Genomic DNA, 10,016 nt, shown 5'->3' with positions numbered 1-10,016 from the left:
TTATGTGGTTCACTATGTGACCTAGCTCTGCTGGCCATCATTCTGCCGGATTGCTTGTATGAGTAGGAGGCCTGTTTTGCCTCTTACTGCAGTGGTGTAGTTATCTAAAAGTTGTTTATGCTGTTGTGGATGAATCTGAAATGTTTTATGCTACTGGTCTTTTGATGTTCTGCCCATGTGCTTCATCTGCCAGAGTTTGTGAACTATGGTGATCTCAGGTGGGTGGAGGAGGTGTTTTGTTCCAAGACATCAATGGACCTCAGCTGATTATACTAACACATTGGCAGCTTGCCTTAGTATAGGGGTGTCCAACCTATGGCTCGCAAGAGTTGTTTTCAGTTTTAGTTTCTTAGCCATGTGCATCCAATTGTTCAGTGGGGGTCAAGATTTCAGGAGGAAAAGGAAATTAGTAGAATTTATGCTAGTGACTTCAACAGAACCAGGATTTCATCCTATTGCCTTAATTTAAAATCTCACCCAATTTGTAGCATTCATGTCAGTAGAAACATAATTATTATAAACAGCTATCAATTTAGTATGTACAATTTAGTTTGAATATAAGCCTGTGACAGAATTGTTCCTGGGCTCCCAGAAAGCCATTGCTTGGGTACCTGTTGAGTGTACAAAACAAAGAGGTCTTTCTTTGGCTGTCACCTCCTTAAGGCAGGACACCACCTGCAGCAGTTTTACCCCGTAACAACAAGCAAAGCACTGGTAGCTAATCACCCCACTTGTCCCAGGTCAGACCAACTTCCCTCAGAGGGGCTTTGAGGGACAGCAGTCTCTTGAACAATTCTTCACCCCAGCCAGGCTTCTCTCACTGAGTGAGAGGTAGAGATCTGCTCTCCCTCCCAGACGGTTCCCAACTGAGTTGTGCTCTCCCTTTTTAACCCCTCCCTCTAAGCCGGACACCTACTGCAGGTGTAGCTGGGTGGGGCTGATTGAGCCCACAGCAGCTCGTTAACCCTTTTCTGGCCAATGTGGGGTTTATATATCCAATCACAAAATCATTACTAGTTTAGTAGGAAAAAGTAAATTTGCTTACTTCTACTTGCCTGAAGTTGTGTTTCACACCCCCCCCCCCCCGAAACATCCTCCATTTTGCCTTCATTGCAGAATGATATTGCAGCTGTTCTTGTGCTCTGATGGCTGTGAAGGTAGTTAACTTGTCGTGGCACCCTTACATTTTTCATTCAATTTTACAAACCAAATTCAGAAACCATAATGATCAATAAAACTAGGAGAAAGTGAATGTGGCCTGATAAATGATTTGGCAGGAGTGGTATTCAGTTAAATACTCAAATCTTCCTCCAGGTTTCCGTATCTTAGCTTCTGTCTTCAGAAATACAACAAAAAAGAGTTTTGGAACTCTTCCCTTGAAAGTTCCTTCTCGTGAAATTGATTGAAATGAAAAAGCAAAGGACTTGAAAGTGAGATTATGGGTAAATTTTCAAAGTACAAACTTGCAAGTTATATGTTCACAGGAGCCAAAGTCAGCTGGTGAATTCTTATTCCCTTAATTTTCAAAACAAATGCCTGAAATTAAGGGGTTTACCTGGCTGAAAAGCAATCACAGGTCCCAAAGATAAGTAACTGCAGCCACAACTGAGCAGTTGATTGTAGCATGGGTAGCTCATGGTATTAGAGTCATATTGAGTATCACCCCAGACAGTAAGAGATGGTGAGACACATGCTGGAGTACAGGCCACAATACAGACCATCAAGATCAAGTCACTATATGCTCCCCAGCTGTCCTCAAACTGATGTGGAGCTCCTGGTTGTACTGGGATGGCTTCTTCTAACAGCCACTAGAAAAGGGGGACCCACCAAGAATTCAAAGTGAATGAAAGTTAAGCTGCCCCCTGCTTAGTAGCTGGGATGAGAAATAAATGGTGGTGCTCCAAGCAACATCACTTGAGAGAAGCATGTCTCAGGTAGCAGCAGGCAGACCAAGTAGCTCCTAAATTCCAGCATAAACAAGTATCCCACAACATTGTGACTCCTCAGCAAGCCTTATAGCAGCCCACACTGGCTGTTCATGGCTCTGCCATAGAAACACTGGATGAAAGGCACAGGACACCAAAAATTAAAAATATCCTACAATAAAATGCAAGAGTTTAGAGTGAATTTGATGATAGTAGCATTAATTATCTTAATCCAATATCAGTGGGTGGATTGTGTGGTCTATGGAAATAATTCAGTTCAGTGGCTGTGGGTTGGCCAAGTTATTGCCCAAATTTGCGGGATTCAAGGAACCACTTGCATCCAGTTGAAGCCCTTTGGGAATTCCATAGCAGTTGCATTCTCTAGTCAATGCCCATGCTGCTCCTCACAGGTATAGCTTTTGGCAAGTGCAATTCATTTATACTCTAGTCATACTCTCCTTGGAAAATATTAAGTTGGTACAAATTCCCCTTATGCTCGTTTTTACAAAATCATACTCTTTAATAGGGAAATAATCTGAAGTGTTGTGACCTGTCTCAGCTCAAAGGATTTCCATTCAAGAATTTTTACGTAAGCCTACCAATATCTGAAGAATAGGTGGTACAAAGGCAGTCAGACAATTTTTAGTGACTAGAAACATTTTTGTAAGGGGTGATAAAAGCACAGTGATAAAAAAAAAACAGTGCTTGGACTCAGTGTAATCTGAGATGTCATATACTATGCTGATATAGTAAATCACAAAATAACTGCTATGGCTGTGAAGGCAAAGCATGACACATCAGGCTACAGTGCTGTGCAAAAGGAGATGTCTAAAGCTCCTTCATTTTTAATGTGACTGTAACAAAATGGTATTTCTATTCGTAGTATAAAGGTTTTGCTAAGAATTGAAATAACATTTGGATACTGTTAACCTATACTGGAGCAAGTTTATTCCACATGTGAAATTTAAATCCTTGAATTGATTGGTAAATGAACAAAGTTTGTAAAATCAATTCCAACATAGAAAGAGAGCTTCTGGCAGGTACCATGTTTTCCAGTTTGACTTGCCATTGGACAGAATCTAGCTAACCTGGCAGGGTTTCATAGCATGAAATCAGATTAGCTCTTTTCCATTATCTATGAGTATTGAATTTACTGTTCATATTTATAAAGATTTAGGATATAAATGGACTCAAGCAAAAAGACACTACTTGCAGCAACAAATTATTTCTTATATTGTTTTTATACAGAAGATACAATTAAGGAGGCTGCTGCCATCCATAGTTTTTAATGTTGACTGTTAAGGAGGGTTGCCCATTCTATGCTAAATCACACAGACTCATAGCAGTATGGGTTACAAAGATTGTACAACTTGATGGCAAAGACCTGGTTATGGAACATTGACTATCCAGGTGAAATATGATTAAATTGAGTTGAGATATTTATCCTAGTGGCCAAACTGACATACTGACAGACCTAGCAACTTAACAGGGGTCTATTGGGTGGTGAATACAAGTAAAATCTAAGGCTTGTTCTGCACAGCATGTGTGAGATCAGCACTCCCTCAACCAATGGATTATAGATGAATGGGGATGGTGGTTTGTCTCCCAACAAGCCAGGATTAGGAATTTGGGGATATACTCTGTCTCATTGAATAGGTATTAATCCTCCATGCCATGCCAAGAGAGGTTGGATCCATGGCAATGCCTTGTGCAGTCTCAAACAGCACTGCAGACAAGCTTAGAATATGGGATTATGAAGCACTCATTTAGGATTCAGAATTGTGAGGCCTAGGACACTGATTGTTGTGTGAGTACAGTAATTGATATAGGCTGGTAATTGCATAGCAGCTTTAATCATCTCACCTCATTTCAGAACCTGCCAGGACTGTCAACTTTCAGATCCTGTGTATTTCAGTTGCATTGAGAAAAACCTTTAAAACTAAATTAAGTATGTTCTGTTCTGACTAGTGAGAAAAAAAAACCTAACAGCTTTGAATCATTTTAAAACTCTTGCATTACCTGTTGGTTGGATCATTCCTAAATACCTTGCACCATTCTTCTTCCTGTATAGTATCCTGGCTCAGACCTGTTTCTAAATTCCAAACACTTTATGATTCTCACCCTACCCTTCGGCTGTTTGCAGTGAGGATTGCTAAATGGCATCCTAAAAGCCAAACCGTCCCCTAGAACTCTGTTTGCATTTGCCATGTATGAAACATCATGTGATTATACATCAGTTTGATCAAGCAGTCATATTTACGCGAAGATGGTAAGCCTAATCACAGCAATGATTAATTCGGAAGATAAGCTAATTCACCTTTGTAACAAAACAAAAAAAATCCAGAGATGTAGGAGTCACATAGTAAAATGGTTGGAGTTACAGATATGGAAAATGATATTTTATCATTGCTAAAAGGAATGTAATTTAAAAAGAAACTCTCTCCTAGTGAGCAAGTGTGTTTGAAAGACACAAAGTGCACAGTGTGTACCACTGTACTGAGCTATAAATGTGCCGTAAGTCAATATAAGGCAGAATATAAGAGAAGTCTAATGAAACAACAACAAAAAGTTTAACAGATTTTAGAAGTAAAGCAAATGGTACTTGTGCAAATTTTCTCAAAATCCAAGCAGCTTTCTGAATAGGCTCCTATTGTCTGATGGCTTTTGGTTTAGGACCTTAATACACAACATATTAACTCTCAGAATGAACTCTGGATGTCTTCTCAGATGTGTTGCACACAAGAACAAAACTATTCTGAACTTGAAAGGCCACCTCTTGCCTCAGGAACATAATGAAGTATAATGATGACCAGCTACATTATTAGTTATTATTTATCACAAGGTATGTAAAATGCCTACAAGTGGGGGAAAAAACAAGTACATTGTCATATCCAGTTACTATTATTTATAACCTAGATGTAGGAAGCAAAAAACTTTAATTGAGATGTCATGCAAGAGAGCAATAGCACTTGGACTTTGACCAATACGTAGCAGAAACTACTATATCGTTATTAGCACTATACAAAGATTGGTATATACTAATAAAAGAAATGATTTTGTATGAATAAATAATATATTGCCTAAAGAAATCTCCCATAATCTATCTTAAACTGGGGAGATTTTGTTGCTCATCTCAAAAGTTACACAGATTGGAGCATACATATTTTGGTGAAAGGATGCATTATTATTAATGATACCAAAACACATCATTCCAGCTTGTGATATGAACAAAGCACTATTTGAAGATTGTTTCACAGGTGGATCATTTAACAGCATCTCATGTAATCTCCCACACCTGCTCACCCATACAAAAAAAGTTATTTTTTTTATTGTCAGAGTTGCATATGTCTCCCTGCTCACCTTCACTCAGCTGACATAATGGTTTCCTGATGTGGGTGATATTCCTAAAGGTCACATCTTCATTCTCTCTTCTCATGGTGGACAGTCTGATATTCATGGTTAAGAGTGTGACAATAAGCATTTTGACATGGTCATTTGAATACCATATAGCAGGTAGCAGTATCTGATCAACAGCAGATGTGAACAAAACATTATTTCAGGGCCTTGTGAGAGGAGCAAGACCTTTTGGTGTGCTTCCATCTGTCCAACAGGACACTAGTGCATGGCAATCATGATAGGCCTCTTTATCCACTAGAGCTGATAAAACTGGCAAACTATAATTTTTCTACAATTTTGTCCAAACTGCACAGTGCCTGTGTGTAAGAGTTCCTCATGGGCAATTGTAAGATTTTTTGTTTTACTATTCAACGTTCACTATCACATATGTTGACTCCACTATGTTGATAGTGAGCGATAAGAAGTCCTAATCCAAAACCCTGTGAAGTCAATAGAAACACTTTAAAGTTCTTTGGATCAGACGCTAAACTTGTTAAAGCATGAAAACAAGAAATGGGGGAGGGGGAGAGACTAAACTGAATGTTGATTCCCATTTCTACGACAAATATTTCACACACAACTGCTAAGTTGATGGGCAAGCATCTGATTCTATTCTCAGACCAATTCTGCAGTGTGTTAGGTCCATTGATTTAAATGGAATTGCCCCTGATTTATGCTAGGGTTAATGAAATCAGAATCAGGCCCACTTTAGATCCACATTCACTATGATTTACATCACTTCTGAATTTGGCCCATTGTCTTTTATAGTGTTAAGAGTTTATTAGCTTCAGTAGTTGACTGTGATTAAATAAATGATCACCACTTAGACCTAGATCCTGCAACCACTGAAATAATGAAGTCTCATGGGGATATTCACATGAGTAAAGTTACACATCTATTTAAGGTTTCAGAGTAGCGGCCGTGTTAGTCTGTATCCGCAAAAAGAAAAGGAGGACTTGTAGCACCTTAGAGACTAACAAATTTTCTAACTAACACAGACCCAAACCCTTTCCCACTGAATGCATCCAATGAAGTGAGCTGTAGCTCATGAAAGCTTATGCTCAAATAAATTTGTTAGTCTCTAAGGTGCCACAAGTCCTCCTTTTCTTTTTACATCTATTTAAGTATTTTGTAATGATAGTAACAAAGTATGTATTAGCAAAAATAATACTTAGCACTTATTTGTGCTTTTCATCTTCAAACTACTTTACAAATAGCAACTAATTAATTTGGTAAATACTAATGCTTTGTCAGACCCCCATCTGAAATAATCTGTGCTGTTTTGGTCACCATCTTACTTGAGGTTTGTCAGTAAGTTGTAGTTTCAAAACTGATCTGCACAGCTTTTTCAAAATTTTCTAACATTCCTCCCCACATTAAGATATTCTAGAATTATGGTTCTTGTGCAATCTTATTTCCACCCTCTTGTACATCCAGCCTGTGCACTGAAGGAAGTAGTGTCCAGTGGAAAAAAATAATGTGGGCTCACGTCATTAAAGTTGGCATCATAATGTATACACGCAAGGGAGACGAATGAAGGTTGACTGCTTGACTTTGTAACCTAAAGAACATTCTTTTAATGTCATTTTTATAATGTAATTTCCAGTTTGGGTTTTTGCTTTACAAGGAAAAAGATAGAAACAACTACTATTATGTGCTACTGTAACAATTCCCCAATCATAAAGCAGGAGGGTTTGACCCTTGAACCAACCTTTAGCACCACAGCACAAGGTTTTACTGATTGAGCTACAGGAGTAACTACATTAGCCGGCAGCAGCGTAAGGCTTTATCCGTGGAAGAAGATGAGTTCTGAAGGAAAGAGCTGGTTCTCAGAACAGTGGTTGGTCAGAGAAGCCCAACCAGGCTCTCTCTTTCTTCCCTCCCCATGGGAGCGTGAGAGCTCCTGCCCCACGTGGTGGCTGCAGCCAGGAGTAAATGCACAGCTGCACCCTTATGCTGAGTCTGGGAGGTGGTCAGGGGGAGCCCAGACCAGCTCTCCCCCTCACATTACTGCTTTTCCAGTATGTTGGGTGCTGCTGGACTTGTGACAGCCTGAGCCCAGCTCTTAATAAGCATCCCATTTAGTTATTATTTTGCCAGGCTGCAAAAATGTTCCTAAAGGACACAAGAAAGAGAAGGGCAATAAAGATTCTCAAAAGTTTCTCTCTCTGCAAAAACTGAACAGAATTTTATTGTGACAAAGAAAAGGCATTTCTGCTACCAGAGGGCTTTCCACTGCCAAATTTCAAAGTCCTGATGCCAGCAAGGAGGAGTAACAGCTGCTAAAAAAAGTCACAAGAATCCTTTATAAGTAAAAATGTTAGGTCACCTAAATATGGGGGTAACTACAAATACCCCTCTTTTCTTTTGTTTTTAATTCCTCCATGCAGTTTTTCTTTTGGGTCTCACTCTTTGGCCTCAGCAGTGTGTCTGACTTTGTTTACTGTGAAATAGTAACATCACAAACTTCATAGACATATTAATCACTTAATTACAGCATCAGCTAATCTTGGTGTGGGAGATTTCACCTCCCACACTCTTTGGGCTGGGAGGCAAGGAACTGAACCAAGTTCAATCACAAAAATGTAGCAGCTTTAACTCAAATAAGTTAGCAATGAATAAAGAAAGTGAGTGTGATGAAGAGAGGAAATATTTCCATCTGTTTGGTATGCAAATAGCACCAATATAACTACTGCTCACTCTGGTTTTTCTCTGAAGTGGAGATTGATGGTGGGCTAGAGAAGAGTCAGAGTCCCTAATTTTAAAAAAAGTGAAAGGAGTTTTGACAAAAAAGTGTATCTTTGTGGGTCAGGAATTTTTTATGCTATAAAAGTAAACAATCTGGAAAAAGCTTTGTAGGTCACCTTTAAGTAAATAACTTACCTCAGTCAAATCATTCATTAAGCAGTTAACTGCAGACAAATAGTCTATGACATGTCCTATGAGCCATTATTATAATTATTACTTTATTACAGTCTGTATTTTGGAATTCAAGTTATCAATACCTAGCGAAAATAAATGTTAAATTTTTAAGAAATAATTTTACTTCAAAGAAATAAAAATACTAGGATATTTTAGAGCAGGGGTGGCCAACCTGAGCCTGAGAAGGAGCCAGAATTTACCAATGTCCATTGCCAAAGAGCCACAGTAATATGTCATCAGTCCTCCATCAGCTCCTCCGCTCCCAGCGCCTCCCACCCACCAGCAGAACCGCCAATCAGCACCTCCCCCTCCCTCCCCACACCTCCCAATCAGCTGTTTTGTGGCATGCAGGAGGCTCTGGGAGCGAGGGCACGGCAGGCTCAGGGGAGGGGGCGGGAAGGGGTGGAGTGGGGCAGGGCCTGTGGCAGAGCCAGGGCTTGAGCAGTGAGCACATCCTGGCACATTGGGAAGTTGGCATCTGTAGCTCCAGCCCCGGAGTCGATGCCTTTACAAGGAGCTGCATATTAACTTCTGAAGAGTTGCATGTGGCTCTGGAGTGACAGGTGGGCCATCCCTGTTTTAGAGTGTCTATATAATCCAGGTAAGGACCTCTGTGGATTAAAAGGTTCTCTTTTGTAATGTTTTGCATGCCTTATTATTAAGCAGTAATAAGGATTTCTGCTTGATTATAAGACATACACCAGTCATTTAGCTCATTATCACATTACACACATTTATATCTAGGTGAGCAAAGTACACTAATAACTAAAGTATTTTTCAGCTGGAGATACTGTATTGTGTTGACTTAGTTTTAACGCCAACATAGTCTATTTGGAATTTTAGTGAGTTGTTAAATATCTCCTTGGTAGGCCTCTGCCAGTCACAAACTCTCTGAACTTGGAAGAGAAGCAGACTGAGAAGTCCTGTTACTCAGCTGAAGTTGACACTGCAGTGAGTGGGAATGAACTGAAGCACAGCAACTCACAGTAGCCGTTGTCAAGCTCTTTTTTTTTTTTTTTTAACTTTAAACCAAAGCTATATGCAATTTCTCCCACTCCGAACCATCTTATACAATCCCACTCAGGCTAAGATCTACACAGCCATTTTAGAAATAATAATAATCAGTTATTATTTTTCCCTAAAAATGCAATTGTCCATGCCATTTCCAAAAAGATAGCACTGGACCCAGAAGACCTCTCAAACTGTCATCTCCTATCCAACTTTCCATTCAGAAGCAAGAACACAGAGAAAGCAAAGACTTTCAGGCTCCAAAAACATGTAACCTCTGCCAACATCCTGGATTTCCCAGGTGACTTGCACTTGGTTTTCAGATATTGTTACAGGAAAAAGAGAATTCTGATAGCACAAAAAGATGCCCTTTACATGGCTATGGATGCAGGCAATATTGCTGTGGTCATACGACTTGACATTTTTGCAGCTTTTTACAGAGGTGTCGTCAAGTGTTCCTCACCCACCAGCATGACCTCGCTGGAGTAAATGATGCAATATTACAATGGGTTGTCCCTTTCCAGCAGAACCCAGAGTGATGATGAGTTAGGATTTGAGTGCTACTTGCACAGTCCCACAGAGAGCCATAATACCTCCTTTTTCTCTCTTCAACATCTACATGAAACCACTTAGAGAGGCAGTGAGATGCCATAGTATGCATTGCCAATAGTATGCTGAAAGCATCCACTTTCACATCTCTTCGTAGTCAGTCCCCACCCTACCCATCATCTCTTATTCACTATAGAGCTGTCTGTGCCCTTCTCC

This window comes from Natator depressus, chromosome 3, assembly GCF_965152275.1.
Source record: "Natator depressus isolate rNatDep1 chromosome 3, rNatDep2.hap1, whole genome shotgun sequence".
In the NCBI taxonomy this organism is placed as follows: Eukaryota; Metazoa; Chordata; order Testudines; family Cheloniidae; genus Natator; species Natator depressus.
Note: the sequence above shows the minus strand (reverse complement) of the source record.